The 26,477-nt window shown below is 54.1% G+C and overlaps 1 protein-coding gene across 7 annotated transcripts in view; it reads left to right on the top strand.

Annotated features, from left to right (window-relative positions):
* The first annotated feature begins 9,974 nt into the window (after nt 1-9,974).
* Nucleotides 9,975-26,477, top strand: part of CHD6 (chromodomain helicase DNA binding protein 6) — a 92,514-nt gene continuing 76,011 nt past the window's right edge. For 6 of the 7 annotated variants that reach the window (XM_074842783.1, XM_074842778.1, XM_074842782.1 and 3 more), the window contains exon 1: nt 9,994-10,063. The gene's annotated coding sequence lies outside the window, so the exon portion shown is untranslated. Of the gene's footprint in view, nt 10,064-26,477 lie in introns of all 7 variants that reach the window. The other variant, XM_074842780.1, reaches the window with a different exon arrangement.

Genomic DNA, 26,477 nt, shown 5'->3' with positions numbered 1-26,477 from the left:
GATGGGGATGCTGCGGTGCTGGGGGCATTCACTACCTCAGTGCATCAGCCTGTATCAGCTGGGGTGTGCAATTAGCACCAGTGAAAGGGCAATGGCTCTGCCAGGAATGGGGCTGGGTAGCCTGGAGAGACCACGCGGGGCAGGCAGGCCAGGTCTGGCAGCCCTCTCTGCAGATGCAGGCAGAGCTGGCAGCAGGAGAGCCCAAGGCAGGAGGGGTGTAGCCAAAATTGGGGCACTGGGACAGCAGAAGAGCAATGGTGTGCGACTCCAAAAATAGAAGAAAACCACAGAGTGCTCAGCACAGCTTTGGGGAAGACCAGGAGAAGCAGTGAAGCAGCACCAGGACGCTGCAGGACAGCACATGGAGGAGCAGCCGCCAACTTCTCATGGGCAAACCCTGGCTATCCCAATCTGATTTTCCCCTTTCACAGAAGAATGGGAGAAGCAGTGTGTATATCTTGATGTTTGTAAGGCTTTTGACACAGGTTCATAAAAGAAGCTTAGAAGCAAGTTGCAGATCATATTCAGCCTAACCCTGCTATAAAATCAATGCTGGTCCCAGCTTGGATAACCACCTCTGGGGCTGCAGCTGCCAACAGGTGAGATAACAGATACAGGACTTGCAGACAAAATAGGAAGATAGGAAGAGTGGAAATTATGTTGAAAGGCAGATTCCTAACCCCAAACTCTCCATCCATGACAAATTAGATAAACAAACTTGGGGTGCAGGACACCACAACACTAGCATCATCCCAGCAAAACCAGGCCATTGTATAAACAAGAAATGGGAAGCAAGAAGCAGGTGAGTAATTCTGGGGGGGAGGACCTGACATTCTAATAAATCACAGCAGAACAGGGGGCTAACAGCATGAAAGGGGCAAACACGACGCGGGGATGTGTAATCAGGAGTGCTTCGGGGATGCTGGAGACGGCTCTGCCTTTCTCCACGGCACCAGGAAGCGGCGGCTGCAGAAGGCAGCTATGTCTGGACATTGCCCTTCGGGCCAGTTGGAGAGGATCCAGGGAAGGATGTCAGAGACCTGGAAAACATGACCAGCAAGAAAAATGGGCTAGACATGGGACTGCTTAATTGGTAGGAGAGAGTAGAGGGGGGCGGCAGAAGCAGTCTGCAGGAATGTAAATAACTCCTGCAATGAGGAAAGGATTAATCTGCCCGTGCTGGATAATGCAAGGAGAAACAGGCTTCAATTATTACAGGGAAATTCAAGGTAGGCACTGGGAAAAAACTCCCAGTCGTGTAGGGGAGGGCCTGGAGTCTCCATTGCCGAGGTTTCTGGGAGAGCCATGTCCCAGGCAGCCTGGCATTAGCTGGCATTAGCATTAGCTGGTCCCAAAGGTTCCCTTGTTTCTAGGATTTTACCATTTCTGGGTAACCTATGGAAAACCCTTAAAACATGGGCCTGGCTGACTTCATGGCCTGCAAAGAAGGAAAGGCAAGCCCTGAGAATAACCCCTAGAGACCCAAAGGGATGAAAGTGTCTGTAGGGACCACAGGGCAACACCAGCATCATCCCACACAGGGAGGTGCTGGGGGTTGGATATCAAACCAGCTTCCCCTGTGAACTGACAGTGAAGTCAGGGCTGGAGAAGTGACAGGAATGAACTTCTGGGGTAAAGCAAAGCAGGCGAAGCTCCTGTGGGCAGCAGACCCCACGTCATGGTGGGTGCTCAACAGGAGCCTGGGGGGGAAGAGGACCCTAGTGAGGAAACCTGCCTGGAAGCAAAATTAGTTGGATTCAGTGAGAGGAAAATGTGCCAGTAGAGAAACAGTGCTTAAAGAGCTGAGGGCTGCACAGTTTGAATTTGTGAAATTATTTCTGTTGTCTCCATCCAGGGGTGGTCATGGCCGGTGGCTCTGCTTTAGTTGCATGCACAGGATGAGCAGATCTCACACAAGAGGCGGGTGATGGATATTCAGGGACCTGACTAATGATGAGCAGCATGTTAAGCACCTTTCACTCTCGTTAATTGGAGGAATGATTAGAAGCACCTGTGAGCTGGCAGCTCTGAAGCAACAGGAGGCACAAAACTTCAGCAGAAAGTAAGTCCTGGGGAGCACTGGGAAACTGCTGCTGGCAAATCTTTCTCCTCCTAGCTAAAGCTGGTGCCCACCCGGTGGCCCTGGGGTTGGATTTGACCAGATGAAGATGACAGCTCCCGCCACCATCGCTTGCTGCGGCAGTGCCATGTGGGGTCTGCACGGTGAGGGTGGCAGGCGTTGATGCATGTGTGGGGCAGAGGGATGGCCAGTCCTTTTCTTCCCAGCCCAGAATTGCAGCTGCAGAAGAGCAACTGTAAAAGATTAAGGATAAATTATCCATAGACATGAAGTTTTGTGTGAATTCATGTCCTGTACATGCCTGTGGGATAAGGTGGGCTGTGATACTGCGTCCCAGGGACAGCCTCGTGGGACAGCCTGCCTTGGGGTGTGTGGAGCCCTGTGGGGAAGGAGGCTCCCAGGTCCTCACTGCATGATCCATCCCAAACGTCTACCTGCACCACGAGCAGGGTGTAGTGTTGGACAGTCCCCAGGTTTACAGTAACAACAAAGCAGAGGGCTCATGGCAGGGCCAGGGCAAGCAACAGCCCCATGCACAGCAGCTCAGTGCCAGGGAACTGCCATGGCAAAGGTGACTGGCCAGGAAATTCCCAATTCCTGGGAGCACCCCATCTCCTCTGCCATCAATCATCTGCAGCAGTAAAACCCAGAAAACCACTTAATAATCCCAAATAATCCCACAGGAGGATTTACAACAGCAATCATGTAATTTATCTGACAGAGGCTCCTGAGGGCAGGGGAATTTCTTCAAATAACCACATCCAAGGAAACCTCTGTCCTTGAACAGGGAGTTTCCAGCAGAAGCTGCCTTATAGGCTCCCTCGGCTAAGGCTGAGGAAACACCACTCTGTGGGATCGCCGGAGTGCCCTGCATAGGCTGGGGGTCTGCTCCTGCAGCAGTCTGACCGCAGGGAGCGCAGGCAGGGTAACCCTGCGGGCAATAAGCAAAGCCAGGGCTGAGAGGCATCTGGACTGGGGAAGCTCCAGTCCCCCCCACGGTTTGGCCACTGCTTCAGCTGCTCCCAGAGGAGCCCATCACCTCCCTGCTGTCAGCTCCAGTGCAGGGTGCCTGACATACGGGAGTTTCACCAAGGGTCAGCCCAGGGTCACTCCTGGAGTTGGGGGTCCTGCGGTGCCCATGGGTCTGAGCAGAGGCGCCCAAGCATCTCACCTGGGCTCAGAGCTGCTCTTCAGGCCTTGCATTGGAAAGTCAGCCTGCTTTAACCCGACCTACCACACCAGTCCTTAAGACGCTGAATTCTGCCTTGATGGTAAGACTGGCTAATTACTCATGCATGCTTACAGGCTGCAGGGTCTTTAAAAGCCTGTTCCTTCCCCCTCCAGCTGCCTGCAGGCTCTGTATTTCACAGGGGCATAGGTGTGCTTCAACAGCCGGGAAGGGAAGGAGGGAAGGGAAGGATTTGTGCTGCTGCATTAGAGTAACTCCCTCTCTTTCCTGCTGCACCAGATCTGGCTGGGACCTGACCATGGCCACAGCCAGCAGAAAGGGGGTTCCCTGCCCTGCATGCAGCCGGCAGCTTTACGGGGCAGCTCCAGCCCCTTTCTTGTTTGCTGCCTCACCAGAGGCACTCGGCTGTTGAGCTCTGCTTGTCACCCACTTTGCAGCACCGCAGAGGCTGGGCTGACACCCCTGTCCCCAGTGGGACCTGGCAGCTGACCTGCATGTCCCTCTTGCGCAGGTTGCTTGGGTGGCACCGCCCACCATCGAGTGCTCCCAAGCAAAATCCTCCCAGAAGACCTTTGTAAACATAACTGATGCTTTGACTGCCAGTGTGATTCTACTGCCTCCATCTCTGCTCCCCGGCTCCTGTCTCTGACACGGCCCCTGCTCCCCAGCTGCTGCAGCCGTGGCTCCAGCCGAGGGACTTGTGCACAGGGAGGGCCACCAGCACAAGCAGCAAGTGTACATCTGCTCTGGGGATGTAACAGCACCGGCATGTAACAAGCCGATGGGCTCATGCACAGGGAGCACTGGTAAATCTTCCTGCAGCCTGTCTGCAGAGCCCTGGCCAAGCCTCGCTGGGTTCTGGGTCCAAGGCAGTGGTTCCTGCACCTTGCACTGGGCCACGGTCCCATGGATGTCACCCCCCGTCTCTGGCGCCAGAGAACAACTTTGGAGCACCTTTCCCACAGCTCCAGCCTTTGGACGCTCAGTGTTAGAGAACATTCCCCTCTAGGGCATGAGATGGTTGATGCGGGTATGAGATGGGTTTAGCCAAAGCATTTCCCAAAGCAACTGATCTTTGCTTCAGGCAGTGCAAATCTCTGCAAAATCAAAATCACTTTTGTGACATTCTGAATCAACTTAAGGGGGGTTGTTCTAGGGGAGAAACAGATGCATCTAAAAGATGTGATTTTATATGATCTCTGGCAATTGCTCCTCAAACCTCCAGCTGAACCCCAGGCCAAAGATCAGGTGGGTGTCCGGCCCCCTGAGGTGGTTCTGCACAGTACCTCGTTCACAGACACAGAGCTCATGTACTCGATTACGGGTACAAACCCCAGGGCTCAAATCAAGCTTGTGTCAACATCTGAACCACTGGAGGTAAAAGAGCAGAGGCTGAGCAGCCCAACAGCCCTGTCACACTCAAACTCTGGTCTGAAGTGACAGATTGGCACTCTCCAGTCACACCTGTGGGGAGAGGATGCTTGAAGATGCTCGAGCTGTCCTGACGCTCAGGCTGGCTGTGACCCCTTGTTATGGCCAGAACATGGTCCATTCATGCCGATGACTTCAGTGCAATAACCCCAGTGGTTTTGCCCAGCTTTGTATCAGCATGAGCAATCTGTCTTGAAATCTGCTTCTAGAGAAAAAGGATGCAGTAAAACCAGAACTGTCTGCTGATGTGCCTCTGGTGGGGGTTTACACATCTCAGTCTAAGGTCCAGACTTGGAAACAATATTGTGCGTCCACTATAAAATTTGCAGGACAGCTTCTGGACAGCTTCTAGACAAATGAACCCCTCTGCCTTGCTTTATAAATAGATCATCAAAGAGGGGTGGGAGAGCTGAGCTCCTTGTCCTCAGTTCCTGTCAACCTCCATCCTGAGAGCCTGGATGGAGGTCAGACAGAGCAGCTTGGTGGTGATGAGACCTAAGCTTCTCCTCCAGCCTGGCCCCAGTGCTGTGTGGCCAAGCCTTTGGCATGGCAGGATGCACGGTAGAAAGGAGCTGAGGGATCCTTCACACACCTTATGCTGGGACAAATGTCCACGACAGCCCGGAAAGACTATTCTGTGCATAAAAGCTTCAGAGCCCCCAGCAAAGCCACCAGTTTGTAAGGAGGCCACAGAAAACCATTGGAGACACACCAACCTCCCCAGAAACAGGCAAGTGAAGGACCCCTCTGAGATGTGCAAATGTACAGATGGCCACAAGCAAATGGCTGCTACATCAGCAGTTGAGACCAATTTACTGAGGTGGACGAAGCCCAGCGTCCCTGTACCCAAAAACCCCCCATGGCTAATAGCAGTTAACTGCTCTTTTAATTTAATGACCTCTTCAGACTGCTTCCAAAAACTGTGGAGTGGCTGCCCTGTTCCCGGGTGAGGACCGCCACCATGGAGAAAAATCTTTCTCTCCCTGAGCTTGTGTTGTGGGGTCACACATCCAGCTAGAGGGAAACCACACTTGCTCTGCCTGCCGCTGCCCGTGAGACAGGCAGAAACCCCAGCACCCTGGGCTCAGCAGCACCCAGGCAGGCACAGTTCTTGCAGGCAGCACCGGAACATCCCTCTCTGCAAGAGGACAAGTTTAGCCTGAAAACACTTGGCATATATTCAGCCTCAGGAGACTCCTTCCTTCCTGCTGCCAACGCTGTCCCCGCGGCAGCCAGTGTCTGTCCCTGTGGCGGCAGCATGAGAGCTGCACAGGCCTGCAGTGTGCCGGCCCGGGCACATGCACCCGCCCAGCTGAACGCTGCGGCACTGAGGTGTGCCTGGGTAATCTGTACGGCCACGGAATATCAAGCAGGTATTGGAAATCTCCGGGGCTCCCGTCCAGGAGAAGCAGCGTGGTTGGTACTAGCCTGCAGGCACGGCTTGGCACTGTGCTGCTGCTCAGCCCGGGTGCTCCTGGGTGGGGAGGCTGCACCTTCTGCTGCAAAATCTGCATCTTGGATGAATTGGTGATATTTGCAAGAGGGACATGCGATGTTGGAGGTCTCCGTCCCTGGTGGCAAGCTCAGACCTCGCCGCTCTTCACACACACAGGCGCAGAGCTGCGCGCAGTGGCCCACAGGCAGTTGTGCGGCGGTGGGTGCTGGTGTGCAGCAGCTGCTAGAGCGTCACTGCCCCAGTCACACAGCGAGTATGATGCCAGTTACAACCACCAACCTTAGGACACAGCCCAGGAGCCTGTGCCCAACTCGCTGCAGACCTTGGGAGCCCTTGGGACCTCTCTGTAAGCAGGAGCACATCCTGGGTACCATCAGGCCCCAAATGATGCTGCTTCTCCTGCTTCAGGGACACTGGCCAGGAGAAAGTCACAGGCACCCAAAGAACTGATGTCCCAGCAGGAGAGTCGGCTGCAGATCAGCCTCTGCCTTTCCCATTGATGTTCTGTGAAAGCCAACAAAGTGTATTATTTCTTTAATTTTTTTCATTGCTTTCTTTTGCATTTCTCACTGTTGCCTAGCTGAGATGCTGTGAGTAACCGCCTTCATTTGCATTTTGCTTTTTCTGATTCCAGTTAACACTGATTTCAAGGTAAGTACATAACAGTAACAAGTTTCTCCTTCAGCGTGGGGCACATCTGTAAACCAGGTGGATGCTCATGCATGCAGTGGACACCACAGTAGCCTCCCCCCAGCACATCACAGGTAGTGATGCAGGTAATGACGGCCCCTCCATCATCCTGGTGCAGAGCTGGCCATGCTGCCCAGGAGGAGGCAGGTCCCCCATGGGGGGCACCTGAGTCCAGAGAAGTTTGCCCACGGAGACTGTCACAATCCCTCTTTATAGAGGCCAAAACATTATTATTATTATTGTTATTGTTGTTGTTATTATTATTATTTCAAATCAGATCAGAAGGGAGGGATCCCAAAGATTGTGCACAACGATGGCTGATGGCAGCAAGGTTGTGCTCTGGGTGATGCTTGACCCCAGCTCAGTTCAGCTGAGCATCCTGCACTCACAGGGGTTACATTCTGCACCCAGGAGGATTTGGGAATCGCTGAGCTTGGGACTTAATCCTGCTTTCCAGAGAGGCTGAGAGGGGTTCCAGTACTGGTGTCAAAGGGTGCTGGGGCCACCCAACAACAGAGCTCACGCTGGCCTTGTGAGAGGACCAGGTGGGAATGGTCTCAGTTTGGGTGCACCACTCAGTCCTGTCTGGTGTCACCAACACAATGAAATACCAACACCGGGACAGTTCTCTAGATCACCTTGTCCAAAACACACCAATCCCACCCTATAAATAATAAAAGAGACGTGGCCTCGACTAAGCCTGGATTGGTAAATAAGTTTCTATTATAAAATCATTAATTTTGTCTTTACTATGTCCAATTCTGGGGTGCCCAAAATTGAGAAGCCAGAGAGGCATCAGTGACGGATGACCAAGATGGGCACAGGGCCCTTGAATGCAGGTGGAGGAGCTGGGCCAGTTTCTTCTGATGAAGAGGTACCTAGGGGCTGATCTAACAGCAGTCTACAAGCACTGGAAGGGCAGTTGCAAGGATGATGGAGTCAAACCCTTCTTGGCAGTGTCTGGCGATACGTTAAGGAGCAATAACCACAAAGTGAGTCCTGAAAGGTTCAGGTGGGATGTTAGGAAAACCCTTTCCTTGGGGGGAGGGTGCAGCCTTGGCACAGGTCACCAGAAGGGTGGGGGAATCTTTATTCTTGGAGGATGTTAAGGCTCAGGTAGGCAGAACCATGGCTGATCTCATCTTGTGTTGGTCACCAATGTGGTGCTGGGAAGGGATGTCTAGAAAACTCTAACAAAACCTCCTGCGGTCCCTCCCCACCAACACTTTGCAATTCTTTAACGTAGGTGTTAAAATGTCTTCCTAAATTATATTTGCCAGATGAATTCTCGTCCAGGAGGGGATTTGTTTGTGTCTTGCTTTACCGTTTCCTAACAACTGGCTTGTCTATTTTACATGTACAGCAATGAGTCACTTAACCACTCTTAGGTGTTCTTTTGAGACCCATTGACCAAAAAGTGGTTTATCCGAAAATAAGATGCGTTGGTTTTCTGGTCATCAAGCACCAATTAATTCCACCTTTACAGACATTCTTCATACAGAGACCAAGGTGCTGCTCTGGAGACAGAGGGAGGATATGGCAAAGGACGGTGTTGGTTGGCCAAAGGTTGAGCAGTGCAAGACGAAACAAAAAGATCAGGTACCGGCATGCCTGGTGGCTAGAGGAGGGGTAGGCAGAACTAGGGAAAGGGGAAGGCACTGGAGAGGGATACTTCAGCCGTGTTGACCTTCAGAAAAAGCATCTGAATCTGGGGGACAGGAGAGGCAAAGATCTACATACATGTGAGATCATCCACGGGCAAGGAGCCAGGCTCAGGGAGGAAAAAAAGGTGGAGGGTGAAGATGTGGGTTGGAGCAAATGAGAAAGGATAAAGGGAACGCTGCAGAGAAGGAAGTCCTGCCTCACTGGGAAGAGCACAGTGGTACACTGGCTATGCAGGGGGCCTGGAAGAGGTGTAGAATGGGGTAGGCGTAGCTCCATGATAGATGTGTCCCTTGGCCGTGTCCTCTGTGTTTCATCTACACGTGTGCAGTGACAGGTACCTCAAGCACACCAGGACTGCCCAGGGGCTCTGCCCAGGAGCCCTTCATCACCAGCGTTGTATAGCCAAGAGGACAGCATCTGGGGAAAGCCAGGAGGCGCAGAGGCAGTGTGTCAGCCAGACGGCACAGGACGCCACCAGTGCCACCTGGGGCTGAACAAGCCAGGAGTTCCGAGGGTGCAGTGCTGGGCTGTGCCAGCGTCCCCTCGGGGCCTGGCAAGGGGATGGCTGCACCGCACTCAGTTAACCAGCCCTGAGTCTCGGCAGAGATAATCAGCTCTAGCAGAGTTTCCTTTTGGTGCCGGAGCGAACCTGCTCTGAGACCCTCTGCATCAGCTGGGAGGATGGAGCGACTCGGCACTGCCAGCCCCGCTCCTCTTCCCGGGCAGCTCAAGCCTTCTCACGCAGCAAGGGCGGGCACCGACGCTGCTGGCCACCACGGCAAGGTTGCCGCTGGCCCGGCTGCTGCCGTGCCGAGCTGGAGGAGGGACCGTGGCCGCTGCCCCGAGCTGCCCCAGGCACTCCGAGGAGGGCTGGTTGTGAGGAATTCCAACATCCCCCCCTCGGCCAGCGGCGGATCCGGACCTGGCCGGGTCGCTCCCTGCCGAGGTTCGCCCGGGACAGGCGCTGACACGGCTCGTGCCCCGCGTCTGCCCCCAGGGGTCCCCTGGAGCCCCCCTCCGGGCAGCGGCGTTCCCTCCTCCCCGGCCGGCGGCATCGCTCTGCTCCCACGCTCTCCCGGCCCCTTCGCACCTCTCGAGGCCTCAGGAGACCGTCAGCGCCTGAGGGGAGCGAGGCGCAGGGCCGGGGTCACGCGCAGCCCCCCCGCAGGCCCCGCTCGACCCCGCGTTAGGCGGCGTCCGCCACAGGCCCCGGCGGGCCGGTTCACATCCGGGGAACGGGCGGCGGGCGCGGACGTGGAGGGCGGGGGGCGGCGCGCGGGGGCGGCGGCGCGGCCAATCGCCGCCGCGCTCTCATCGGTGCAAACAGGAGCACAATGGAGCGAGCGGCGGGCGCGCTGCAGCCAAGCTTGGCGCGGGCGCCGCGCGGCTGACGGCTCAGCCTGCCAATGGGCGCCGGCGCGCGGCGGCGGGCAGCCAATGGGCGCGGGGCGGGGGCGTGCCCGGGCGAGGTTAGGGTGTCCTTGCAGGGTGCTGGGCTAAACTTCACCAAATAATAGCTGTTTGTATTTGGGCGGCCGAGGAGCCATTTTAGGTAAGTTCTGCCCCGAAGTTTTGGGTTCAACCGCCCGGCGCGGCCGGGGGCGGCGGCGGGGTGGCGGGGCGGCGGTGGGGCCGCGCCGGGGCGGCGCTATGAATGAACTCGGCGGCGGCGGCGGCGCGGGCCGCGGGGCGGGCGGGCGGCGGGGCCGGGGCGGCCGCCGGCCCTATCATGGCTCCGGCCGCGGGGACGGGCCGGCCGCGGGGGAGGGGCGGCGGCGCCCCCGCCGGTTCCTCCTCGCGGCCCTCCCCCGCCCCCCGGGGCGCGGGGCCGGCGGCAGCGCGGCGGGGGGGGGGGAGCGCCGCCGCGGCCTCCTCTCGCCAGCCCTACCTGCCGCTCGCCCCCCAGCCCGCCGGGCGCGGGGAGGGCCGGGCCTAGTCGGCGCTGGACCGGCAGCTCGGGGCCCGGCGCCACCCCCCCCCCCCCCAGCCCCCCCCACCCCGCAGCCGCGGCGGCCCCGGGGCGTGCGGGGGGCCGGGGGCGGAGGCGTGGCGGGCTCCCCCCGGCGCTGCGCGGTGGCTCCTCCCGTCCGGGAAGGGGGGAGCGCGGCCCCCGGCCCCGCACCGAGCTGCGCGACCGCAGCGTCGGGTGGGCTGCGGGGTGCCGGGAGCCTGCCCGCGGGGCGCAGCTTTCCGCCGTCATTCCGGCCGCAGTGCTCAAGCAAATCGATAATTAAGTCTTTAAACTTTGCGGGCGGGGGAGAAGCGGGTCCCTTGGCAGGCTGGGGGCCCCGGGGCACGGTTTTCCTGCTGCCCGGCGCCTGCCGAGCAAGGGCACCCGGGGCGCTGAGAAGGGGGGAGGATGCGGTTAAAGGGCTGTTTCCCCCGCTCCGGGCGACGGGCTCGTCCCCGTCATCGGCGGGTTCGGCCCGCTTCGCCCCTTGCGCGCGGAGCAGACGTGGATCTGTTGTGACATTGCAGCCATGTCACAACAGAGAGGCATCACAGTCACGTTGGAGTCGCGTCTTGTTCGCGCTGCAGTCATCTCGCCGTAGTCGCCCCGCGCAGCCTTGCGTCCGTTGTGTTTTGGTGGCTGCCTTGTGGGATTCTCCCTGTTCTTACCAGGGACTTTTACTGGCGATTGAGGTGGATTTTAGCCTTGATCAACGAGGCTTGTAGGGTAAACGCTGTGAGAGAAACGCATGCGAACAGAATATGGAAAGATGAAGCGAAGTCGTCTGTTAGTATTGCTGCCTGATGTGCACACCCGTCTCGGAGCAGCTAACGTTTTCTCTGTTTATTGATTTGCCTTCCTGACAACTACGCTAAACTCGCAGTAAAGTCAGGGACTGTGGAGGCCAGGCAGAGTGCCTCAGCACACGGGGAGCTGTTTCTGCTTGGTCTGCTGCTGGCCTTTAATGTGGTAGAACTTTTCAGTAATTTTGCTATGAAAAGTGCTTGGTTTATTTCTTCAGTAGACCGGGATGCTTTTAGCCAAAACCTCAGGCTTTTTTGTTGTTTACCTCCTGCTTGGGAAATGCAGCAAATGCTTTTGGGGTTGGAGAATGAGGGGAGAGGGGTGGAGATGGTTCGCTGTGGTTTTGCAAAGTGGCCTGTAGGTCTGTGCAGGAGTCTCCAGCACCCCTCTGCAGTCACTGGCCTCCCTGGCAGAGGGCACCTTGTGAGCAGGCAGATGTGGTTTTACTCCTTAGATGTTTATCCCTGACCCCTTCACTTGCAGAGCTACAGATATTTGGTGGCTGGTGCTGCCTGTATCTTTTTAACTGGTGTGGGATCAGTTGGATTAGGGTGTTGTCAGAGGAGAGGGAACACTGAGCTCTGGAAGTATTTTCCCCGCCGTGAAGTGTTGCTGTTGCTTTTGGGCCCTGTTCAGGTGATGGCACAAGAATAGGTGCCGCCTTACCCCTCCTCACCTGTTGTTTACCTCATTCATGCAGGAGCTCTGCTGTGCTGTTTTGCAGAGAAATTGTTGTTTTGGTCCAACTGTTGAAGTATGAAACAATAACAGCATATTTTTGCTCTGGAAGTAAATTCTTCCTGGGGTAAATAGGTCAAGGCTTCTGACTTCCAACTGGGTTGGTTTTGTTCAGGGTTGCTCCTGGGTTCCTTTCCCACTTGTTTAGTGGAAAATTGATTCCTCTTGCACTGCAAAGCTTAATGTTGTTGTCTGTCTGTTTGCTTTTGGAAAGCTAATTCTGCCCATCACCAAATTGGTACAGCTGCCTAAACTTGCAGGTCCTTCAGGAGCATTGGACATACTGCTGAGTTTCCTTCACTGCAAAGATGGGAAGCACGCAGCAGTGCTGGGGTGAGGCTGATTGAATGTTGCCCCTTGAGCGCTTCAAGCTCTAAAGCCTGATAACTAGTAGAGTTGCATCCTATCAAAATGTCTGTGTGTACCCTCTGCAGCAGAACAGGAAGTATGTGTTATTATTCCTGAAATAAAAGGCACAGTCAATGAGAGGACTTGGAGAAAGACTGATTTGGGTTTGTTTTCACTTTTGTGAAGTTTGAAGCCCATCCTGCAGCCATGGCTGTTTATTTCTGCCTATTGTCTCATTCCTCCAAGCAGAAACATTGATTGCCCTGTTGCTGAGAAGGCAGTTGCAGGCCCTTGCTGCAGGCTAGTATGGATGTGTTAAAAACTAGCCTGTGTGATCTCTGAAACTAAGGCTGTTTTTCAATGCTTGCAGTGTGTGAATAATGTACATCTCTTGCAGAAGGTGCTGGCAGGGTCCCTCATTACCTTGTTCTGAGCTCTGCTGTCTGGTTTGGAAGCCTGCGCCTTTCTGATGGCTTGAATTTACCTTTCCCTCTGTTGTCCTGTGTGTTGGCATTAGGGGAGAGTGGTTCCATCTAAGCTGCTGGTCTTTGAGCAGCCGGCCCTGGGTATGCCAGTGTTAGCCCCGATGGTCAATGCTGTGGGTATTTTTGAAGTGTGTTGATTTCTAGTGGCTTGGTGGAGGCTCTCAGAGGAATGTCTAGTTTTCCTGACTGCGCTTTACAATATTTCTTTAACAGGAAACAAATCTCTGCCTTCCCACCCCTGAAGTATAGTCTCAGTAATTTTTAAGATTTAGTCTTCCTTGAGAGTTCTTTAATATTTTCTCAAGAGCTTCTCCAAAGACAAACTTTTACAGGTGGATAATATAGTGTTTCACTTTAACGGTTTGTGTTATTTCAAGAGGAGTTTGCACAAGCAAGTGAACTTGTTTTTGTGAGATGGCAAGGCTGAGAGCTTGACCACCAGAGCAGGCCTTTGTTTTTTGCATGAAGCTCTGGTGTCCTGGCCTGTCTCGGGTAAGAGCGTGCACATCAGCCTGCAGGAGAAGCTTGCCCTTGCGAAGGAGAGGAGAGGGTTGATCAGACTTGCGCTATGAATGAGCCCTTGGTGCAGGAATGTGGACTCGGTGCATTGGGTCTGGAAAGCAGGCATGTGTAGGGAGGCTTCTCTGAAGTTGTCTTAAAGAGACACTGGTAAGCACGGTAGTTGGATGTCTGACTGGGCTTCAGGGGAGCCAAGAGGGCTTGTTTTCGTTGTTCCTGTAAGTAGCAATGAAAGCGTTTCTCCTCTCTCATCCCCAGTTTCCTGCTTGGGCCAGTGGAGTCAACCTCTGATGTTGGTGAATTCACCCTGGTCTGTAAAAGCAGAGGCAGAGCTGCTGCTGGGGGCCAACAAGCTGGGTAAAGGGGAGAGAAGATGGTCAGGGTGAATGGTCTATATGTAGTCGAGTAGCAGTGTTTGCTGCAGGCAGAGTTGGTGACAGTGTGCCAGGTTTGTATGGTGGGTTCTCAGCATGCTAAAAACCCCATGAAAACAGAGTTACACTTCACCCTGGGAACAGTGGCCGTGTCACTGCCTGCATGGCCAGCATGGTGGTGGTGGGACCAAAATCCTCTAAGAAAGTGGATTCTCCCTGTGTAGCAGCGTGCTGCAAATGCTGTGCTGGGCAGTGCCTGTCCCAGCCAGCCTCCAGTGATCCTCAGACACCAGCCCCTGGTGGAAATAACAGAGCTGGGGAAGGCTGACCAAACCGTCAACAAAAGGGGAAAAACGTGGTGCTGTGGGTGTCAGCTTGTGACATGAGGAGACTCTGATTTTGCTTTCTAATATCTTGGGCTGGTGCAATATGTTTTCCATGTGATAGGACAATGCCTTCAACTTTCCCTTATATGGGAAAATCTGGTATGCAGCCTAGCAATCTGCCAATATGTGGCTATTAATTTTTAGCATTGTTATGTTGGATGTGTCCAGTCAGCCTAAGAAGTAGGAAATACCTGGGAGGCTGTGGCTGGGCTTTAATGTTTGAGGCAGGTCCCTAACAGGTATCTGGGGAAAGGTGGTGGCGGTGCTCTAGGGAATGCCTGAGGACACTCAGCTCCTCCTGAAGTCAGCTAAAAGCTGGGAGAATTTGGCGCCTGGGTGTAGGGCTCCTGCCCTACGCTGCCCTTGGGCTCAGTTTTCCAAAAGGAGCTGGGGGCCGTGGTCGTGTTGGCACGGAGGAGGTCAGTGGAGCACTTGACCCATCCTTTGTGTAAGGCCTTTCCCCTGCGGAGGAAATGCTGCCTTGAGGTTAAGGGGTGCATGCTGTTTCCTTACTGCAGCGTGTTGCCTCTAGGGGATTCCCAGCCTGTAGCGAGTATAAATCCTGCTCTACCAGGAGCAAAACACTCTTTTCAGTCCAGAAAAGAAAGTGAGAAGTGTGGGAACCGAGTCCCAGTCCCTCTTTGTTTTGCATTTGGGCGCTGGAAGCGTGCTTGCAGAGGTGCGTTGGGTGTGGATCAAGGAGTGTGGGTGTTATCGTGACGAGATGTTGGCTTGGTCATGGGGTGCACGTCGCATTTTCCAGCCCTGGTTTCTCTGTGAGGTATGCTGCTCAGGAGCAGTCTGACGGGGGTGTTGTTAACATCTATCCTAGGAGGTACAGCAGTTCTGCCTTTGCCCTTTATGCAGCCCTAATGTAGCATTAGTATAGGTAGTGTTATCTGGTTGGTTGTTTCGGGGTGGTTTTGTTTTTTGTTTGTTTTGTTTATTTGTTTAATTGTGTTTTAACTGGAGAGATTAGATCTGGTGAAGCTTTCTGATATTTGTCTGCCTCTTTCTGCCGTTTGGCTCAGTTGTTGTGGGAAGTCTGGTTGAAATGCAGGTAACTCATTGCTTCCTTTTGGGGTGACTGTGCCAAAAGCAGGGGAAAGTTATGCTTGTCAGTGTCAATTTACAGAATATTTGTTTCCTAAATGTTTCCACAGAAGTGTGGGATCTGTGGAGCCCTGCTTTGTGTTAGAGTAAAAGGAGGCAATAGCTGGGGCCGGGCTGGTGTTAACCCAGCTCCATGGACTGACTGTATGTCCCTACTAATGTGCATGCTGTTATGATGGAGGGACAGGGAGGCAGTGGAGGGGCGAGGTTGTTCCGTTCAGTATCTTAAGTGGTCCTAAAGCATGTGTTTAAATTGCAGCCTGGGCGCTCTTGCACGGGAACAGAAGTGGGAAGGGCATGAGGGACCCCAGGCCAAAAGCCTGGGCAAATGCCTGGTGGGGGAAGTGCAGCCGCGATGTCCCTGTGGCTGGGGGATAGGAACTGCAGCAGTCACTGCCCTGAGGGTTGCTGGAACTCCCTGGGATGTATCTCATTCGCATTTCTTTGAAGGCAGAATCAGGACTTTAGCTAATTGAAGGACGTCAGCTACCAGGCCCTCCACATTAGCAGCCACTGCTGAGAATTTTGGTCCCTCTGTATTGCACTACAAATAGACATTTGTTATTTGGACATAGTTGAGTTTCCTTCAAAAAACTTCCAGTTGTTAAACCTCTCTTCAGAAGTCATGAAGGTAAAGTTGTTTTATGTGCTTTCTGGTTTTCATTTTGTGCTTTAACTTACGCTCAATGGCTACCTTTGAAGGTGAATTCCAGCGTTAGCAATGTGCTAGCGTGCTACATGCAGGAACAAGGGTGATGCAAAGTTAGAGGGGACCTTCACTTTTTTGATGTATAGGGAGGTGAAGTATTGGTTCTTTAAGAAACATTAATGCCTTGTTATATATGTGCATCGAGGCAGAATTAAAGTTAGTCCTAGATACAGGAATAAACATTAGTGCTTTGCTATAGACATGCTGTGAAAGCTGCTATTTTTGTGTGAGCTGCTGCCTTGAGTTCTCTAGGTCTTGTGCACAGAGCGCCTTTAACCCTAAATGTTTCATCCGCTGTGGTTGAACTTAAAACATACTTAAGATAAATTGAAGCTTAAGTGTTAGGTGTCTGTTAGTTGAGGATCAGAGAAGAGAGCACCATTCTCTCTTGATTACTTCTATATATGTGCATGGTGCATCCTTGCTGTACCCTGTGCTCGCTTAGCCTGGGAAGGAGAGCAGTGGGCTGTGGGAATGCACAGCATACTGCTCTTATTTGTATGCTGCTCCGCTTGTTGCTTTAGGGCAAGCGAAGCCCTGTTTCTCAGTGATCTTTCTCAGTCCCCGTAGGGTGCCCCTCACCAGGGTATCTGAGCTTTTCCCGGCATGCATTTCCGTGCATACATAAAGGCAGGTTTCTCTGCTCCACCGCAGACAGCAGAGACTGTGCTCTGTTTGTTCGCTGTGCGGTGATGTTGTGGGGAGGCTGACTGAAGCAAGGCTTGGGCTTACTGTGAAGGTGCTGAGGTTTGTGGTTACCCTGATTTCTTCAGAGAAGTGGTTACAGATTTGTGGGCCAGTCACAGTGACTGCTCCACCTCCTTGCTCTGGAGGGTGAGAATTTCTGTCTGAGAATAACATCACTGTTTTGGAGTTGGGCCAGCCCCGCGTTGTGCTTTGAGAATGAGGACCAGGGTCCTGAATCCAGAAGGCAAAGGAAGGAGTGTGTCGCTATGGGCACAGGCTCTTTGAAGCTTTAGTAGTTGTGATTTCAGCAAGAGTGGCCTCTCCAGGAGCCCCATAGCAAGGTGTGACTCTGCAGGCTTGCAGGCCATGTGTGTTTGAATAGGTACAGCTGTGCCCACATCTGACAGGGCACAGTACACTGTGTGTGATGTGGTTATCTGTGGATGCTGCGCTCTGGTTTCTAGACAGGCTCTCTGCTGGCCACTTTGCTGAGTGACATTAGGTCTGATGAATTCTGGACAGCGTTCCTAAACCCTCTCCTGGATCCAGCTCTACATCCTGCTCTTTCTGCCACCATGAGCTGGGAGAGCGAGATGTCTAACAGAGCAGAAGTCGATTTCTGGACTTCGTTACATGTTAGTTCCTCCAGAGACGTCCCCTGAAGGAAGGGGCCAGAAAATGAGTGGCTTATCCAGGTACGGAGGGAGAGGTGATGTGGAAACCATGTTGGCATGGACTTCTGACAGGTATATGCAGTAAGAGTGGACTAGGACATGGGTCTGTGGGACCCGTGCTCTGCTGTTGTGTCTAGAGTTTGCTTGCCTGACCTTTGTGTTGCTACATGTGAAAGGAGACTGATGTCTGTAGGCCTGCCAGGCAAGCAGGGACAAGAGTCTCTTGGTAGTTTGGTGCAGCTGATGCCATGTGCTTGCCCGCTGGCTAGCTGACCCCATGAAGATAGTACTGGTTGGCCAGGAGGGTCCTGGACGTGGTGGGTGTCTTCTGTGTCTGTGCCCTGAATGAATGCAGCTTAACTTCAGGAGAGACCCATAGCAGCTCTGCCTGTGTGCTGTTTGAGGGGGCTTGGTGTGCTCTGAAGTCCCACCTCTGCTTAGAAAAAAAGGGACTCTGCAAAGATGGTGCTCTGCAGTCAGCGGTAGCGATTGCAGCTTGGGCATGCTCTGACAGGAGAGGTGTGCTCCCTCCCTGTGCAAGTGTGGACCTCCAGCCTGGTGAGGCTGGTGCTCTCTCCCCTGCTCCCTGAGCTGGCTTCTGACTGAAGGGCTTCATGAGCTGAGACAAGAAGGGGCTACCGCTCCATGTGTGCTTCTGGTAGCATTTTACTTGCAGCGTGTCCGGGCAGGACTTTGGGTGCTCACTGTTTAAAAAGGCTACCCGAGTGTATCAAAGAATTGCCTGTAGCTGAAGAGGGAACCAAACCTGGCGTTGCTGAACTCCAGGCATTTGCACGTGAAGAATCGAGGAATTTCTTTTTGGCACTTCTCTCTCCCTCCTATGATGAAGTGTTTCTTGGGGGATGATGTAAAAGACACAAATGCAAGGAAGCATTGAGATGATTGAGAGGAATGTCTCCTTACAGATGGTATCTGAACTCTGAAGACTGTTCTTCAAGGTAGCTTCAGTTGAGATTGTGGAGAACTTGTATCCCAGAAAGTTAAATTCAAAAAAACTGGAAGCCCTTGGAGGTAAACATCAGGGAGTTACTGTCATTGCAGGGCAGAGAAGTTGAAGTGGAGGTGCACGTACTGTGGGGTAGCAGTGCTGCTTGTGAAGGGTCCTTTTGCTCTGTGCTGCATCAGGAGAGTTTGCTATGTTTTGTTTTCTCTCACTGTTGTTTAGATGCTTGGGAAACAGGTCTGATGTTTCGGTACACAAGTTCTCAGGCCTGGAGAACAGCACATTTCTGTCTGTTGCTATTTTGGGCCAAGGTTTGCTAGTTTCTTTTAGGATATACAGGATGTCATGAGCCGTGGGACCCCACCACAGCATACAGTAAACTCTCAGGCTGTGGTTGTTTGGGATGTTACCTTCCTGGGTGGTGAGGAACAGCTTGGCTCCCCCAGGGATGGGCACTGCCACAGGCAGGGAGGGGTCTTGCCAGCCAACCTTTCTGCCCTCTCCTGGGGTGGAGTGGCCTGGGTTCGCAGTCCTCACAGGGCAGGTGCAACCTTTGCGTGTGCAGGAGCTGCTCTCCAACAGGTCAGCAGCAAGCAAGTGACCTCTGTAAGATGGTGGTGATGTCCTGTACTTGGGGAGTGAGCAGTGTAGCAAAATGGCCTTTTGCTCCTGGAGGTCCCTTCTACTCCCCTTCCAACCTTGACTGTGTATGAGAGAGCACAGACTGAGCTGAGCTTCCTTTGTCACCCGGGTTTTGAGACTCCTAGGACCAGGATGGCAGTGCTGCCTAGCCCAAAGGAGAGCTGCTCACTCGTCACGTGCAAAGATGTAGCTTGGGATCAGCCTTCAGTGCCTGCGCTCAAGAACTGTGGCATGAGATGTGAACAGGGTGGGCAAAGCAAGGCTGGCCCTGAGCTGGCTTCCTGCACTGTACACCCCTCCCCGCTCCGCTGCCATACACAGATAAGGCATTTGGCAAAGCAGTAGCGTCCATCCTGCTTGTGAGGCCCTGGACATGCTTAAAATGCTGACTGTACTCTTGTGGCCCAGCTTCTGGTGTTCTGGCCACGTTTCATTCAGCCCCTGTCTTGGATGTGTTTCTTGGGACATGTTCCCATGGCTATTCACTAGATGAAGCAGGGGCAGGTTGGCAGGAGGGCGCAAAGCCTGGTTCATCCTTTTACTTTACTGTGACTATAGCAAGAGGGCAATAGAGAATAACTTCAAGCTGGCAGGTAACAGCAGCGAACGGGGGTGTGGGGACACCACCTGGATGGCTGGCAGTGGTAAGGGCGATCCACTGTGGAGGTCTATGGCAGGGAGTTTCAACTGGAGAGGACTGATGGAGACACCTGAAGGAATGATTCTCAGCAGGGCTGGACTCTGCAGTGGGGCCTCTGTCACCATTTGGAGCTGGGGCTGGTGTTGCTGTGCCATCCCAGCAGGAAGTCTGCTCTGGGTGTCAGATGTGCTCTTCATATGTGTCTGCGGCCAAGTCTTGAGGTGTGTTGCAAGTGCTTGTTCATCCTCTCAGTAGCCCTGCTGTGAAGGCTGATTTTTATCCCCATTCTACAGTTGGAAAATAGAGGCATAGAGGCACAAAGGGCTCTGATTGCCTTTGAGGAGCTGTCTGCAGTGTGGCAAAACTGTTTTCTGACAGCTTGAGTTTGCTGTGCAGGATATTAACAACAGCAAGAGGGGAAGATCTGTGCTTTCAGGAATGCCATCTCATTCTTTGGCCGTCTGCCTTGGGATAGCTTGAGTTCGGTGCTCTTCAGTGTGTAGCTCTCAAGCAGTAACCTTATAAAAGGTTCTTTGAATTGGCCAGCTGTCAAGGTCTACCGGTTGAGCTGGCTTTTGTACACCTTTCATACTAATAAAGGTGCTGTGGGCTAAATTATGTGCCTGGTGGCATCTTTACAGGGCCGATGACCTTGAGGATGGACTTGGGCAGCTAAGTGAAGTTCTGAGTGCGTGAGAAATAAAAGGCAGCAGGAAAATTTGCGGAGTGCACAGGGTGCTGGTTTCTGCTGAAATCTATATCCCTCCTGATAGCTGGAGAGCAGCTGGGTAGTTTGCCCTGTTGCAAGAAGCCTCTGAAGCAGCTGGCAATAACCTCTGCACTCCTGCGGGCCTGGTAATTTGGAAGAGGCTTTTCTTATGCTACTGGGAAGTCTGGCTCCTCATGACCACTGGTCCAGGAAGCCAGTAGGAGCTGAACCCATGATCCCATCTCTGCCCAGGGCTAACAGCTGGGCACTTCAGGGAAGAGAGCCTGCTTCTAGCACCAAGAATGTGTCCTCAGAGGTACTTTGCCCACTTCCATCTGAAGTGTAGCTAGGGTTGTGCTGTCGCTCTGACCTGAGGCTTTGCATAGCCTCCTTGACAGCCTTAGCACATACTGCCCTTGGTACGTGAGGCTCCAGACCTTGTGGTGGAGCAGATCGGGTGTACAGTCCCACGCTAAGGAAGAGGAATTGCCCACTAGGCATCTTTTTGGTTGCTGGCAAGCTGGTCCTGCAGCTGTGTTGAACTGCCATTATGAGGAGTGTGTTCTGGCTCCCAGCAGGCGAGGAGAGAGGCTGCAAGCTGCCTGCCTCCTGCCCGCAGTGGGGTACCAGAGGGTAGGAGAGCTGTGCAGGAAACTCTGGAAGTGGCAGTCTACTGTAGGCTTTATTGGCCTGTGCAACTCGGGACTCTCCTGCAGTACATAGATACAGATATTGTTTTCCCTTTTTTTAAAGTAGGAAGTCAAGTGCTGGGAGTGTGATGAGAGAAGCGAGAAGGCTTTATGGCCACTGGCACAGTCTTCCCTGGACACCCCATTCATGTCCTTCCTTGTTGGCTTGCTGGTCAACATGCCAGGACTGGTGAATAAGTGGAAGGAAAACTTGGCACTGATGATGGAGAAATGTCTTGTTAAGATTTGGCAGACAGGGCAGTTAATTTGGCCTGTGTGGTGGCCTGGGTTGAATGCCACACTGGAGTGTGTTTGTGTTTAATGGGGAGCAGAGGTCTGGAAAATGCCACATCAGTGTGATGGGCTTTGCTGATGTGGCAGGAGCTTGAGCTGGTGACGCTCTTGACAGGGCATGCGAATCGTGCTGCTGGGGTGCTGCCCTGCAGGGAGCTGCAGCAGGGCCCCGGAGAGCACAGGAGTGCTGCACTTGTTCACACACACACCAGCGCACCCTCACCCATGAAATCTCCGTCCTTGGCACCCCTGAGGGTGGTCATGGGCATGCTGCCCGCCGGAGCCCGACCTGCTGGGTGCCAGCTACAAGGCTGGGCAGGTTTGGCCTACCTCCCTTCCGTCTTCCTTGTCTGCATAGGTACTGAGCTGTAGAAATTTGTTTTATTTTTCCTCTGGTTTTTACCTTGCTGATGTTGAGGATTAAAATCCACTGCCTGGGGCTTATGAGCAACTGTTTGGAGGGAGACTCTTTGCCTGCTGATCAGAAGACAACAGAAGGAGGCTTGAGAAACATGTCTCACTCCTGGCAGCTCCTGCACCCCAGGGCAGCAGGGTAATGGTGTGGGAAAGGGCACACAGCTAACGCTGGCAGCATCCCAGCGGTGGGGAAGCGGGTGCAGCTAACGCTGGGTGCATCCCCACTCTGCAGACAGCCACCTCTCAACCCCCAGTGCCGCTTGGGAGTGGTGTGTCCCCATTTCGAGCTGTCCATGAAGGTGAGAGAGAAATACATTTTAGGGTGAGCTCAGACCTGGTTTCCCTCTCTTTAGCAACAAGCTGGCGTGTGGTGTCTTCATGCACATGCTGGCTGGCCAGGCATGGCTTTGCATTTCATGCTGTGCCTTCGCTGAACAAAACCAAAGGTGTTTCCAGCTGTTCTGTGGCTTTCTCATCCCCTTGTGCTGTTGGCCCCTGCTTGCTGCTGTACTCACTGGAGTCTAAGTGAGCCCTCGGTTCTCAGCCCTGTGCAGCTTTGAAATAACGGCTGAAGGTCATTGTGGTTATGGTCTTGGGTTAGGAGCTGCATTTGAAAACTCTCCAAAAAGGAGCTATTGCTGTTTTTGCCACGTGAGCTTGTCACGAGAGTCATGAAGTGCAGCTGACTGAAGCTGCATTACCAGGGCCTGCATCCAGCCTGTGTGTGCTCTCTTTCTTGTTGGGTGCCAACAGAGCATCCTCTGTGCACAGGCAGAGGCACTGTCCCCAGAGTCTGACGTGGCTGTTGCTTTAGGGCTGAGAGCTTGTCTGGGAGGGCTTGGGAGCAGAAGTGCTGATGCTTTTTGGACGGCGAACACTGTGCAGCATCTCTGTATTCCTTGTCCCACGGAGCAGGTAGCGAGGAGGTTGTGGCTATTTCTTGCCTGCCCATCAAAGTCTTGTTGCCTGTTCCCCTGTGGGGTGGTGGAGTTGGGTGTCCTGGGAAGGCTTGGCTGGCAGGATTGCCACATGCACTGGGTGTCCTTATTCAGCAGATCTCTCAGCTCCCCTGACCCCACAGAGAACACAGTTAATTCCACCCCTGCCCCCCCCTTCTTTTTTTAAAGATTAAAATATTTTAAGAACAGAAAATTGCTTGGTGCACAACTGTGACTCCCCTGGGGCTGGTCGTTGGTGTGATGCTCTGCCCAGCCTGCCCTGGACATGTGCACCCACCTGAGGGGGGTTTGCTTCCTGACCTGGGATTATTCAGACCTTTCTCCCCTCGCTTCCTTCCGTGTGTCCCGCTCAGGGGAGCGGGGCCTGTGCCCCCTTCCCGCCAGGGCCAGGGAGCACTGAGGAAGTATTAGGGCAGCTCTGAAAAGGAGAGCATTTGGCTGTTCAGCGAAGCCTCTGCAGTTGGGATGCCGAAGGGGTCTTGCTTCCCGTAGCTGTGTGTGCAGAGCGGGGAGGCTGCTTCTCCTCTGCCTCTCCTCGGGAAGGAAAAATGTATGCCGTGGCTGCCTCGCAGCAAGCTCACAGGCTCCCCAGCCCCCAGCCTTGCTGCTGCTGCTTCTCTCTTACTAAACTACTGGGTTATTTTTAACTTGGAAAAATTACAACCCAAGATTTGCATTCTCTACCCCCAGCGGAGGGCTGGAGGCAGGATGTGGGGGAGGCGCTGCGGAGGGCTGGGAATGCGGCTCACCGCTCTGGCAGGCCCGTTTCCAGGGCCTCGTGCCCCCCGCAGCACTCTGCCTGCCGGGCTCCGCATGCTCGCCGAGCTGCGAGGCTGCGCAGAGGGGAGGCGGGGAGGCCGCTTCTCCGCTCGACGCGGCTGGAGTTTCAGCCTGGATTCCCATGGCGAATGCGCGGAGCAGCTGCAGACACATAAACAAATCCTGCTGCAGCCGGCTGTGGGGAGAGAGCCGGGCTCTGGGCTGCCAGGCTGCTTGCGTGACAGCCTGCAGACGGGTGGCTTCTGACGGGGGCTGGATCCCTCCTTCAGAGAGTATCCCACAGAGAAGCGCTGGGGTGATTGAGCGTGTTGTGGAGGAGCAACTGGCTGGGTTGCTGTTTTGCCCAGCGGAGGAGGCTTTGCTGGGCCATGCAGCCCTCCCTAATTCAGCTTGCTGCGAGCTGGTTGGGAGGAGCCAGGGAGAGAAGTGTCACTCTTGCGCAGTATTTCTCTTTCCCCCTGCTGTAGCTCTGCCCCTTCAGTGTGTTGCAGGCAGTTGTCTTGTCAGTGCTCATCTCCCCTGCCTGCATCTCCCTGAGCGAGCAGGAGCACCTCTCTAAATCCAGTGGCAGGACGATGTCGCTGCAGAGTCCCTTTGCCGTGCAGCCCACAGGAATGTAGTTGCCTGAGTCCCTCTGGATTGCACCACAGATACTCAGGCTTCAAGCTCCAGTAGCTCTGCCGGCTGAGACGTGTCTGTGCAGCCCTGCCTGGAAACAGGAATTGATAAGGTAGCAAGAACCAAACAGCACCAGGGGACTGCAGATGTCTCTCTGCTGTTTGGTGCTTGGAGAAGGGTGTTGGTTGAGCCAAGTGGGTGAAGCACAGTGCAGGCTCTGAGTTCTGCTCTCAGTATGTCCCAGCCCATGGGTCCTTTCCTGCTGCTCACTTGTGGTGTGGATGCATCAGCTAGGGAGGGTGGCTGATGCCTGGTCCATGCGTGGTTGTCTTTGGGCTTGCTGTCTGCCTTGCCAACAGCCAAGCTACTGAGGGTAGAGAGTGCTCTGGAGGTTCCTCTGATGGGCAGGTGCTGCCGGGCCCTGGGACCTCTGCTCCAGCTTGCCTGGGAGGGCGTGCCAGAGCCGATCAGTCCTGGCCTCTCATCTGCTGCTCAGTAGTGCTCCTAGTGATTAGGGCAGGAGTAGCAGAGCAATGCAGCAAACCTCTTGGCAAGCAATGGCCAGTACTTACTTCCTCCATCTGTCTTCAGGCAGACTCAGGCACCCTTGCTTCTTTGGGAATGATTCATGTTTGCTTGCCAAGGCTGGTCCCTTACCCCCAGCACACTAATCCAGCTTGGCCCAACACACCAAGTGTGGTCAGTGTGCTGATGCGAGAGGCTCTCTAGGCTGTGGGATGGGGCATGCTGTGAGATGCTGGTGCTGTTCCTGTGCCTCTGACCAGTGCCAAGTATCAGGACTCTGGGAGTTCCTGCTGGAATGGCGGTATTAATGCCACAGCTCTGCAAAGGCCTGGAAGGTTTCATGTGATGCCTGACCCTGATACAAAAATGACATGGCCCAGTGTCATCTCTGCATGCTAGGGAATGGCTACTGACTACTCCCCCTTTTTCTCAAGGCTGTAAGATTTGTTGTCAGGCATGAACTCCTCCATGTTTGAGCCAGGGGCTGCTGCCACGGTGACAGCAGGTGGTGGGGAGCAGAGCCCCTCTCAGGCTGCCAGGGCTGGAGCAGCACCTCTTCCGCCCAAAGAGCTGCTTCTGCAGCTTGTGTGAGGCAGCAGGGATGTCCCCACCACCCCAAAGTGCTGTGTACACACAAGGATAGCTGCTGACACTGACACAGGGGTTGGTGGTCTGGGGCAGAAGAAAGATCAGGACCCTCTACTTGTGAGACAATCTTCTGAAAGCTCTTGGTTGCCCTGTTGCCTGATGCCCTTTGTTGCTGCCTTGTGTTTGGAAAGGCTGAGCCAGGGCCCTTGTGCTCTGGCTGTGGGAGCTGCCTACAGCCCTGTGCTGCTGGGAGTGCTGGCTCCTGCTCTAGAGAGATCTGAATCTTCTCATCAATCTGTACTTTTGACCTCTGCCAGCCTTTCTCAGGGCAGGTTAGCACATCTCTGGTACCAGAGCAGCAAGGTTGTGCTGAGCCTCCCCAGCTCCACCTGGGCTAGCTGCAGTCCATGAGCCTGGCTTGCTGCAGGCCTGGGCAGCAGGTTTGGGCCCAGCACCCCTGACTAATCTCTTTTCCTTCAAGCTGTGCCCAAACACTGAGGCGATGCAGTACTTCCTGAAGCACTTCAGAAGAGCAGACCTGCTTGTCTGAAAATCAGTAATTTCATGGCATGGCTGTGCAGTTCTCCTCTCTTTATCTTCCTGCTTGTCCTTTGGGGGTGCGTGCAAAGTGCTGTGCTGGTTTGGGACTCTCTGTAATCAGACTGTAGGTGGGAGGAGAGAGAAAGGCCACATGATGTTGATGAGGTGAGCGAGGCTTGTACCCCTCATCTGGAAGGAAGCATCACTGCTGACAGGTGGAGGTTGGACACTTGATGCCTTTATCTCAAAGGAGCTGCTTGCAGTGAGACCTTGACCTTGGCACCTCGCCGGCACCTGAGCCTGCTGTGCTGTGCCTGGTGCTGCTCCTGTGCCTGGGAAGGGGACCCTTGGGCCGTGGGGGCACGGCTGGCAGACAGGGTCAGCCCGCAGAGCATGCATCTCCAGTGGGGCCACTGCCAACTAGTTTGGGGGATGAGCGAGCAAGCGTGGAGCTGGGTACACTGTTCTAGAGTACTTGTCTGGTTTGTAATAAGCAGAGGGGCCTCCAGCCTGAAGTGTGGGGCTCCTATTCCACTTCAGTGTCTTTGATAAACCACAGAATGAGTTCATCTTCCAGTCTGCCCTGTAGGAGAAGTGGCAGGGTAAACTGCTAATCTCTAAATGCTGGCTTTTAGATCCTGATGAGGGTGGGCAGCTGAAGCGTGGACCCCAACTTGTGTTTACAGAGTGATTTAGGATAGTGTTGTGAGCCTGCAGTGTTGCTGTGGGCTTCTGGTTGGCAGTGTGCCGTTCGTCACCTTGGACTGAAAGTAGTTGCTGGAGGGGCTTCTCACCTGAGCCGTGGTGCAAGGC

This window comes from Strix aluco, chromosome 17 (assembly GCF_031877795.1).
Source record: "Strix aluco isolate bStrAlu1 chromosome 17, bStrAlu1.hap1, whole genome shotgun sequence".
NCBI classification, from domain to species: Eukaryota; Metazoa; Chordata; class Aves; order Strigiformes; family Strigidae; genus Strix; species Strix aluco.
Note: the sequence above shows the minus strand (reverse complement) of the source record. Positions and strands in the feature narration are given on the sequence as shown.